This window comes from Mobula hypostoma, chromosome 8, assembly GCF_963921235.1.
Source record: "Mobula hypostoma chromosome 8, sMobHyp1.1, whole genome shotgun sequence".
NCBI lineage: Eukaryota > Metazoa > Chordata > Chondrichthyes > Myliobatiformes > Myliobatidae > Mobula > Mobula hypostoma.
Window position 1 is genome coordinate 102,815,306 of NC_086104.1, and position 12,225 is coordinate 102,827,530.

The 12,225-nt window shown below is 42.4% G+C and overlaps 1 pseudogene; it reads left to right on the top strand.

Moving 5' to 3' along the window:
* The first annotated feature begins 1,394 nt into the window (after nt 1-1,394).
* On the top strand, nt 1,395-6,592 carry LOC134351170 (zinc finger protein 229-like; annotated as a pseudogene).
* Nucleotides 6,593-12,225: the final 5,633 nt, after the last annotated feature.

A 12,225-nucleotide genomic window follows, 5' to 3' on the forward strand; every position in this document is an offset into this window, starting at 1 on the left:
TAAGATAGGTGGCGTTGTGGATAATGAAGTAGGTTTTCAAAGCTTGCAGAGAGATTTAGGCCAGTTAGAAGAGTGGGTTGAAAGATGGCAGATGGAGTTCAATGCTGAAAAATATGAGGTGCTACATTTTGGTAGGACTAATCAAAATAGGACATACATGGTAAATAGTAGGGCATTGAAGAATGCAGTAGAACAGAGGGATCTAGAAATAATGGTGCATAGTTCCCTGAAGGTGGAATCCCATGTGGATAGGATGGTGAAGAAAGCTTTTGGTATGCTGGCCTTTATTAATCAGACCATTGAGTATAGGAGTTGGGATGTAATGCTGAAATTGTATAAGGCATTGGTAAGGCCAAATTTGGAGTATTGTGTACAGTTCTGGTCACTGAATTATAGGAAAGATGTCAATAAAATTGAGAGAGTACAGAGGAGGTTTACTAAAATGTTGCCTGGGTTTCATCTCCTAAGTTATAGAGAAAGGTTGAACAAGTGAGGTCTTTATTCTTTGGAGCATAGAAGGTTGAGGGGGGACTTGATAGAGGTGTTTAAAATTATGAGGGAGATTGATAGAGTTGACGTGGATAAGCTTTTTCCATTGAGAATGGGGGAGATTCAAACAAGAGGACATGAGTTGAGAGTTAAACGGCAAAAGTTTAGGGGTAACATGAGGGGGAACTTCTTTACTCAGAGAGTGGTGGCTGTGTGGAACGAGCTTCCAGCAGAAGTGGTTGAGATGTTGTCGTTTGAAGTTAAATTGGATAGATATATGGACAGGAAAGGAATGGAGGGTTATGGGCTGAGTGCAGGTCGGTGGGACTAGGTAAGAGTAAGAGTTCGGCACGGACTAGAAGGGCCGAGATGGCCTGTTTCCGTGCTGTAATTCTTATATAGTTATATGATTAATGCCAGATAGGCTATTTATACATTCTAAATAGATCCGTGGTTCAAAATTTGGTATAGACACTTGTTATGAGGGGATTTTTGGGCCGGACCATACTGTGAAGGTATAAAATATTAACAGTATGTAAGCGCCAGAGACTTACTAGCACCCTGCTTACCGAGAAACCTCCAGGTATCAGAATTCGCCGTAGGTGTCAAAGTGATCGATGCGCATGCGTAAAAGTTGCAGCTAGCTCCCTAAAATTGCGCATGCGCCCATTGGACAATTGTCGTTGGAGGATCAACAGCAGGTAAGCCTGGGATTCCCGGAAGTGGTTTAATCACACCAGCAACCGCACTTCAACAGAGGAACAATTGCTTTAAGCTCCTATCAGAACCTGATGCCGCAACCCGGAACAGTCTCAGCCCTTTCTACCTCTCAGACCCATGATCCGAGCCCAGGAATCTCGGTTTTCTGCCGGTGAGCCAAGGTGCTGCCGCCATTAATTCGGAACATGCGCATCGCTGGGATGATGATGGATAGATCGGTCTCTAGGTCGTGGTGGTTTCTGGGTATAGAGGTAGCCATAGGTGACACGGTCTGTGCTTTCCCCGCTACTCTGTTGGGCATCTTGGAAGCGCAGCCGGAGGGAATGGGAGCAAATGATTCTGCCAAACACTGCCATGTTCCAGCTATCCAAATGCACGGATTAGGAAATCGGAACAAAAGTATAGTTACGAATTAATCACGGATGAAGAGACTACCTTTGGTCAATGAAATTGTCAGTTCGTGGTGCATGAAAACTAATCAAAATTCCTTCATCAAATCCAGTTCTTGAGAAAATTACCTTTGTTCTGTCTCCCCTTGTTCTGGACCTTCCTCTCCATGAGAACATGCTTTGTACCATACCCTCAGGCTACATTCAAGATTCAAGGTTCAAGATTCAAAAAACTTTATTGTCATTCTAACCGTACATCAGCTCTGCAGGGCAGAATGAGACAGCGTTTCCCAGGAGCGTGAAGATATCAAACGCCTTAGTTCTGTGTAACAAGTGACCTGCAGATGCCACATTCCAGTGAGAAAGACTACTGCCCTCCCCTTCATTGGCATTGCCATCGATGAATTCACCACTGTCAATCTGCTGGGGGGAGGGGTCAGAGTAATTAGAAAATCTCCCGGATCAGCCATGTAGTATCCTGTGGTCTTTGTAACGCTGTGGGAAATGACAAGAACCTGAAATAATACTAATGAGGAATTGAAGATATAAAAAAAATAATTTTAGACGTATGTAACCTCTGGCTAAAAGAATAATTGGGACTGAACAAGAATTTTTGAACTGAAATAATCTCTGTCTTCAGCAGTTAGAAAAAAACCCGGCTTATATTGGTTCTCTTTTAATTTGCAGAGAGACATTGGGAATTTGATAAATAATAAATACATTGTACCTTTGTTTGAGTAGGAGGGGAGGAGGACTCACCAATAAGGACAGGAATGAACATCTGTGTGTAATTAAGTCAGAGCCTTGCAAAGGGAATAACTGATAAGGACTAGACAGTACATCCATCTGTAATTAGACCTTGATTTAGCAGACTCTCTTATCTAAGTAATTAAGTTTTGCGCCAACAGACTTGGTGGGCGTACCAGTTCTAATAACATCTTGCAACAGTAATGTATGGGACTTACTATGTATAAATATACAGCTGTAACCTGACTGAGTTAGTCCACTTGTCGGAGGGTGGCAGTACTTACGTGCCTTCCCTTCGACAACTGGGTCTCAAACTCCTGCGGGAGAGTGTGCAATCAACTGTGGTGATGATAAGAAGCTGATCTCCCAAGTTTTATTCAGATTTGACTTTAACACTAAGGGAGAGAGAGAGAGAGAAACTGAGCCAAGTCACAGGTTGAAGACAGGCAGAAATGGCTCATTGGATGCAAACTGAATAACAGTCAGAGAATTTGATGGTCATTCGGGATACCTGATCCGGGCAGACAGAAGATGAGGAATTGTTCCTCCAGCTTGCCCTGATCCTCGCTGTAGCAGTGTGATGTCATTGATCACCATAGACACTAAAATTACACTGGACAACAATTTTTTTCAAAAGTGTTGCTTCCTCAGAATTTTTTTTGTTTATGATAGACTGCTTGAAGATGAACATAAATATACTGTAATTTCAGACTACTTGTATTACGTAAGAATTTGGAGAAACAACAAATTAACTTCTATTGAATATAATGTGTTTAATTGCATAATGGTGTTGAGGCTTTGAAATAGTTCAACTAAGTTAAAAATATTTTGTTAATGATTTTCATTTGTACTCTGTGTCTGAGGCTTCTCGCTTAAGTGAACAACAATAATTTGCCAGCATTGATGGATTCCAGTTACCCTGGTATCTTTTCTCCATGTCCTGGTGAAACCTTTCACCATGCTCATCACTAACAGTGCTAAGACTTGCAGGGAAGAAGTCTAAATGGGAATGCAGAAAATGAATCTTTAGTGGCATGTTGCATTTCATGGTTTTATATGCTTGAAGCATTCTTTCAACCAGCTGCATGCAGTTTCATGCTCTGTAGATGCTGAGAAAAATTTCAACAACTTCCTTGAATGCATTCCATGTGATTTTTTTTCTGGTCCCACTAGAAATTCTTCAAATTGCCTGTCATTGATGACCTGTTTGATTTGTGGACCAACAAAAATGCTTTCCTTAATCTTGGCATCAGCTATTCTGAGAAGCATCTGTCTCAAATATCAAAATCCTTCATTGAAATGTTTGTGCCTGGTGATAGCAAATTCCTTACAGTCCTGAACCCAATATTTATTACTAAAACCTGTCCTGCCATGTAGCAGCCACGCTGCCTAAGCATGCCCAAGCATGTCTGGACAAGATAGGAGACTTTCCAGCTTACATTGTAGGCAACATTTTAATTGACTTGAATTATGAATTGAAATAATAAACATAAGTGTTTCAAAAAATGGTGCGTGCTGGGGAAATTTCATGGTGATTTTCATGATCAGTAGCCCAAAATTCATAAGATACACCTAAAGGTATTCAGGAAGCAAAATCTTTGTTGTCCAGTGTTATTTCATCTGAAATGCTACCTTCACCCATTGATGTCTTTTGTAAATCTTTTTACAGGCTAGAAACAGCAAAGAATTTGTGAATGGGAACCTCAAACACAACAAGTCAATTTTTCTGCCAATGCACAGATATTTCCTTTGTAGCATCAATATAGCTGTTGTTGATCATTGGAGATGAAGAAGTATCTCATCCCAGCTGGAAACGTGCTTTGTGTCTGAAATGAAATTTTCTGTTGTAACTCAGTGAAATCCACTAGAACCGGGTGCTGAGAGCACACCAGCATTTGTTCAACAGAGAGCATTGGTTGTGCGAGGGATTCACTGCGTCTGACACCTGCCTTGAGATATTGCCAGAGAATTGACAGCAGGGAGATGTCATTCACCGGCTCTCAGTGTAGGAAGCCATTCACTCACCCAGCCGGCTCTCAGACATACCAGTGAGTTCACCTTGGGGAGCAGCCATTCACCTCTGTGTGTGAGAGGGGATCTACTCAGTAATCGAACCTAAAGATACATCAGCAAGTTCACACCATAGTGAGAGGGTTCACCTGTTCTGACTGAGAGAAGAGACTCATTCTGTCATCCAAGCTGTGATATTTCTGAGAATTCACAGCAGTGACAAACCATTCACCTGCTCCATGTCTGGAAAGAGATTCACTCATTCACCTGTCCCATCGACACACCAGTGAGTGCATAAAGGAGAGGGACCGTTCATTTGTTGCACGTGTGGGAGCGAATTCACACAAGGGAGAGAGTCTGTTCACCTGCTCAGACCATCCAAAGTGATTAACTCACTCATCCCATCAGTTCACAGTGGGGAGATGTCATTCATCTGCTCAGACTGTGGGAAGGGATTTACTCGGTTACATCAACTGAAGGTACATCAGTGAGTTCACACTGGGGAGAGGCCATTCACCTGCCCAGACTGTGGGAAGGGATTCACTCAGTTATCTGAGCTGATCATACATCAGCGAGTTCACACTGGCGAGAGACCATTCACCTGCTCAGACTGTGGGAAGGGATTCATTCAATCTTCTCACCTGCAAACACACCGTCGTGTTCACACTGGGGAGAGACCGTTCACCTGTTCAGACTGTGGGAAGGGATTCATTCGGTCGTCTGACCTATTGGCACACCAGTCAGTTCACACTGGGGAGAGGCTGTTCACCTGTTCTGATTGTGGGAAGGGATTCACTCAGTCATCTCAACTGAAGGAACATCAGCGAGTTCACACTGGGGAGAGGCTGTTCACCTGTTCAGACTGTGGGAAAGGATTCACTTGGTCATCTCAACTGAAGGTACATAAGCGAGTTCACACAGGATAGAGGCCGTTCATCTGTTCAGTGTGTGGGAAGGGATTCACTCAGTCATCCAACCTACAGGCACACCAGTCAGTTCACACTGGGGAGAGGCAATGCACCTGCTCAGACTGTGGGAAGGGATTCAGTTACTCATCTGACCTACAGAGGCACAGACGAGTTCATACAGGAGAGAGGCCTTTCACCTGTTCCGTGTGTGGGAAGGGATTCAGTCAGTCTTACAGCCTACAGACACATCAGTCTGTTCACACCAGGAAGCGTCCATTCACCTGCTCAGACTGTGGGAAGGGATTCACTCGGTCATCTGACCTTTTGTCACATCAGCAAGTTCACACTGAGGAGATGCTGTACACTTGCTCAGATTGTGGGAAGGAGTTCACTGTCTCATCTCAACTGAAAGTACATCAGTGCATTCACACAGGAGAGAGGCCATTTACCTGCTCAGATTGTGGTAAGGCATTCACTCTGTCATCCCACCTAGAGGCACACCAGCAAGTTCACACTGGGGACTGGCCGTTCACCTGCCCAGACTGTGGGAAAGGATTCAGTCACTCATTCCATCTACAGACACACCAGCGAGTTCACACTGGGGAGAGGCCGTTCACCTGCTTGGACTGTGGGAAGGGATTTCCTCGGTCATCTCAACTGAAGCTACATCAGCGAGTACACACTTTGGAGAGGCCGTTCACCTGTTCAGACTGTGGGAAGGGATTCTCTCAGTCATCTCACCTATTGGCACACCAGCAAGTACACACAGGAGGGAAGCCATTCACCTGTTCTGCGTGTGGGAAGGAATTCACTCAGTCATCTCAATTGAAGGTACATCAGCAAGTTCACACTGGGGAGAGGCCATTCACCTGCTCGGTCTGTGAGAAGAGATTTCGTTAGTCATCGCAACTGAAAGTACATTCGCGACTTCACACCTGCCCTGTGTGAGCAAAAAGATTTATTCAGTCATCCCACCTGCTAACGAATCACCCAAGTTCACACAGAGGAGACAGTTTAAATAACTCTGTGTCGAACTTTTAACCATTATGTTTGGTGAATCCAGTTGCAAGTTGAAGAGTGACTGTTGGTGTCAGATTCTGCTGTCCATCGCACCTGGAACTGAACCCTGGTCACTGGGCATGGGAGGGGTTTGTTCTGATGACATTAGCCACTAATTGGACTGGAGTTAAATACTGTGGATCTGTCAGAAATAAATCAGTTCTATTTTAAATCTTACTGACTCTGCAGTACACTCAATTGATAGTAGAGAAGCCATTTCTCCTGTTGAATCTCATTATTTTTGATCCTTGAGCTCAGAAGTTCAGGAGTGAGCGAGACACTTGATTTTCACAGTCATTTATTTTAAAGTTTAGACGAAGATACAGAGCATTTGAAACCTAAGTGAGGAGCTGAGAATCAAAGCTGAGGTTAAAGAGAATCAATGAAAAGATGGCATATTTGAGAAATCTATCACCTTTATACTCAAGCTAAAGAAATTCCTTAGATTAAAAAAACTATCAAAAGACTACACCATTATAATTATAACACATGTGTCATGTGTTAACACTTAGCTAATTAAACAACAAAAAGGTGTATGTAACTGCTATACCACTTTCTTTCAGTAAGTGGAGACAAACCATCAGATACTGTGAAAAATACATAAATTTGTTAAGGATACAAAATTGTTAAAAATGCAAATGTCAGTAAAAACTATGATTTTAGTTTTGCATTAATTCAACTAGTATTTTATAAAAAGTATTAAAAAACAAATTTCCAGTAGTCCCCCCCCCATGTCACATGCTGGTGATAATAAGCCTTACGTATTTTGATTCCAATTCTATAAGATTCACTGTTAGAATCATCTGAAAATTCGGAGGCAGAAAATGTAAAAGTATCTACATTACAGAGTAATTAAAACCTACTTCAATTCTATAAAATCAAATAATTTACGTGCTCTTAAAAGCATTTATAGTATTAAATCATGGTTGGATATATTAGGAATACTTATACTAGTTTGGGCTATTCTCGTAATAATTGCTTTTAAACAAACAAAAATGTAGATTATGATAATGAATATGATGAATTTTAATATTGAGTAACAGTGTCCAGTATACAGGTGTAACGCTCCTTACCCTTAACTGCAAATGTTCCTCTCCGAACTGCTAAGAGAAGATCTAATGCCACACATGTTTGAAGAACCATTTTATGCATGGCAACCATCTCTGTTGTTACCCTTGATGAAATGATGGGCCAGTTCAAGCAGCGGAAACCTGGTGAGAAACAGACAAAACAAGTTGGGTTAGTTTTATAAAATAATAAATTAAACTATCTGCTGTAATGTATATATTAGTCTCTCTGAGATCGAGAGCTCCTGGTAGTGACACAGGTCACCCTAGATTATGTCTTGTTTTCTTGTTTGGGCTTGCTCTGATGCTGCATAGTACCAAAGGAAGAGCTACAGGCCATGGTAGGCCTTCTTTGTGATATGAAGTCAGCCATCGTTTGATGATGCCTTTCATTCTCTCAGTTTGTCCTGATGACTCTGGATGATGTGAGCAATGAAAAGACCATTCAATGATCATCGGTCCATGTAACTCTTGACAAACATTTCCAGTGGAATATGTTGCTTGGTCAGAGTCAATGTGACATGGCAATCTACATCTCGAAATATAGTCCTGAATCAGAGTTTTGTCTCTGTGTGTGGCAGTGGCTTTTCTTGCTGGGATGGCTTCCACCCATCCTGAAATTTGTCCACTCATCTAACACATCTGAACATCCTTGGCACTTTGGTTAAGTAATGTAGTCCACTTGTAGATGGAAAAATGAACCGAGTGGGGCAGGAACCCCGAGTCGTGGTATCTTTTCTGTTGATCCGGGGTTTGTTTTCTGACACGTCATACACCTTTCAACTGTTTGTCAAGCTTGCATCCTGAACTTTGCATCCACCACCACTGGGAGAATCTGTTGACCATCTTTTGCACTCCAATGTGCCCCAAGGAGTATATCTACCATGCCAGATGAGGAAGCAGTTCATTTGGGGCCACTAGTCTATCACTAGTGCCATAGCTCCTTACTCCATCGTTATTTATCAACTCACCATTTTCCACCCAGTAACACTTCCCTTCATTTGAGCACTGATCTTGCAGTTCTCAAATATCTTGTATGTTTGTTTGTGATGCAGAGTTTAACTTGGTTTCCATGGTTTCATTTACAGGTATCTGGTTTTGTTCTATTTCCCTTATTCCTTCTCTTGCTGCTCTTTTTCCAGTTTTGTTTGCAAAGGTATTTCCACGGATTTCCATTGTGGTCATTATAGAGTGACCCTTACATTTCATTACCGCAACATCTGATGGCAGTCATATGAGGTCCATAAGTTCTCATGCTGGATGGTCATTCCTGATTGGAGTTCCCATGGCTGAAAGAGTGTCTCCATAAATATCCAAAGTCGTGAACAACTCTGAAATCATATTGACAATCCATGGAGATGTTAGCTAATTTTCCTTCTGCTGGCTTACAGGCTTCAATCAAAGCTTTCAGTTCTCTCCGTTGTGCAGAGGTACTAGGAACCATGTTAGCTGAGGTGATTACTTCATTTTCTGTCACAACAACCATTCACATTCCTCCCTCACTGGTTGAGGAATGAGCAGTGTACAGAATCAGCTCTGGGTTCAATAAAGGCACTTCTTTATGGTAATCTGCATCTTCTTGACATGTACAGTCATGATCATCATAATCTTCCATGTCCACTGACAACAATACAGCTGGATTCGCTGGACTGGCTCATTGAATGATTTTATTAGGTGGCTCAAAAACATTGGACCATCTCAACCACCACCACCGAGCAGCTGTCACTTGAGAGACCCTGTTCATAGTCAGTAAAGAATGCACTGAAAGCAGACATTGAACTTTATAAAGTCTGATCCAACACAATGTTAGCAATGTTCATGACTGCCAGGTAGGTTGCTTGCACTGCCTGCAGACATGAACCCCATCCTAATGCTACATTGTCCAATCTGACAGAGTAATAACCTACAGGATGCTGTTGGTTTCCGTGATCTTGAATTTAAACTGCTGTCACATGGCCATGCTTCTCATGGACATAAAGGGTCAATGGTCCATCCATATCAGAGATCCAGGATGCAAATGTATTACTTAATATCATCTTTAAACTTTGCCAACCTTCCATTTGTTCTTCATTAAGAGTCACAGGGTCATCTGGATGCTTGCTGCCTTTCAGTAGACAAGTGAGAGGTTGAGTAATTGACCAGATTAAATTTAAAATGCAGCCCTGAACAATAGCTTCCTGGAGCTGTGGACACCAGTTAATTAAAACCAGACAATGCTGATTAACATTAATTTTGTGTGGCTGGAGTGTGTGTGCATGCATGTGTGTTTATGTAAGAGTCAAAACATTTACACAGAACGTAGAAAACCTATAGCACAATACAGGCCCTTCAGCCCAAAATGCTGTGCCGAACATGTACTTACTTTAGAGATTTCCTGGGGTTACCCATAGCCCTCTATTTTTCTCAGCTCCAGGTACCTATCCCAGAGTCTCTTAAAAGACCCTTCTATATCTGCCTCCACCACCGTCACCGGCATTCCATGCCACACACTCACCACTCTGCATAAAAAACCTACCCCTGACACCTCCTCTGTACCTACTTCCAAGCACCTTAAACTGTGCCCTCTCATGTTGACCATTTCAGCCCAGAGAAAAAGCCTCTGACTATCCACACGATCAATGCCTCTCATCATCTTATACACATCTATCAGTCACCTCTCATCCTCCATCACTCCGAAAAAAAAAAGGCCAAGTTCACTCAGCCTATTCTCATAAGGCATGCTCCCCAATCCAGGCAACATCCTTGTGAATCTCCCCTGCACCCTTTCTATAGTTTCCAAATCCTTCCTGTAGTGAGATGACCAGAACTGAGTACAGTGTTCCAAATGGGGTCTGACAAGGGACCTATACAGTTGTAGCATTACCTCTCGGCTCTTATACTCAAACCCATGGTTGATGAAGGCCAATGCACCGTATGCCTTCTTAACCACAGGGTCAACCCCAAGGTCCCTCTGATCCTCTATACTGCCAGGAGTCTTACCACTAATAATATATTCTGCCGTCATATTTGACCTACCAAAATGAACCACCTCAAACTTATCTGGGTTGAACACCATCTGCCACTTCTCAGCTCAGATTTGCATCCTATCAATGTCCCGTTGTAACCTCTGACACTATCCACAACACCCTCATCCTTTCATCATCAAATTTACTAACCCATACCTCCACTTCCTCATCCAGGTTACTTATAGAAATCACAAAGGGTAGGGGTCCCAGAACAGATCCCTGAGATACACCACTGGTCACCAACCTCCATGCAGAATATGACCCGTCGACACAATTTTTGCCTTCTGTGGGCAAGCCAGTTCTGGATCCACAAAGCAAGGTCCCCTTGAATCCCATGCCTCCTTACTTTCTCAATAAGTCTTGCATGGGGTACCTCATCAAATGCCTTGCTAAAATCCATATACAATACATCTATGGCTCTACCTTCATCAATGTGTTTAGTCACATCCTCAAATAAATTCAGTCCAGCTCATAAGGCATGACCTGCCTTTGACAAAGCCATGCTGACTATTCCTAGTCATATTATACCTCTCCAAATGTGCATAAATCCTGCCTCTCAGGATCTTCTCCATCAACTTACCAACCACTGAAGTAAGACTCGCTGGTCTATAATTTACTGGGCTATCTCTATGCCTTTTATTGAATAATGGAACAACATCTGCAATCCTCCAATCCTCTGGAACTTCTCCCGTCCCCATTGATGATGCAAAAACCATTGCCAGAGGCTCAGCAATCTCTTCCCTCACCTCCCACAGTAGCTTGGGGTATATCTCATATGATCCCGGTGACTTATCCAACTTGATGCCTTCCAAAAGCTCCAGCACATCCTCTTTCTTAATGTCTATATGCTCAAGCTTTTCGGTCCACTGTATCTCATCCAAACAATCGCCGAAGTCCTTTTCCATAGTGAATACTGAAGCAAAGTATTCATTAAGTACCTCTGCTACCTCCTCCGGTTCCGTACACACTTTTCCACTGTCACACTTGATTGGTCCTATTCTTTCACATCTTATCCTCTTGATCTTCACATACTTGTAGAATGCCTTGGGGTTTTTCCTTAATCCTGGTTGCCAAGGCCTTTTCATGGCCCCTTCTGGCTCACTAATTTCATTCTTAAGCTCATTCCTGCTAGCCTTATAATCTTCCAGATCTCTAACATTACCTAGTTTTTTCTTTTCTTCTTGACTAGATTTTCAAGAGCCCTTGTACACCATGGTTCCTGTACCCTACCATCCTTTCCCAGTCTCATTGGAATATACTTATGCAGAACATCACGCAAATATCCCCTGAACATTTGCCACACTTCTGCCATACATTTCCCTGAAAACATCTGTTCCCAATTTATGCTTCCATGTTCCAGCCTGATAGCTTCATATTTCCCCTTACTCCAATTAAATGCTTTCCTAACTTGTTTGTTCCTATCCCTCTTCAATGCTGTGGTAAAGGAGAAAAAAATTATGATCACTATTTCCAAAATGCTCTCCCACTGAGAGAATTGACAGCTGATCAGGTTCATTTCCCAATACCAGACCAAGTAAAGCTTCTCCTCTTGACGGCTTATCTATATATTGTGTCAGAAAACCTTCCTGAACACACCTTACAAACTCCATGCCATCTAAACCCCTTGCTACAGGGAGATACCAATGAATACTGGGGAAATTAACATCTCCCATCACGACAACCATGTTATTGTTGCACTGTTCCAGATTTGCTCCTCGATGTCCCCATTATTATTGAGTGGTCTATAAAAAACACGCACTAGAGTTATAATCCCTTCCTGTTTCTAATTTCCACCACAGAGACTCAGTAGACAATCCCTCCTTGACTTCTT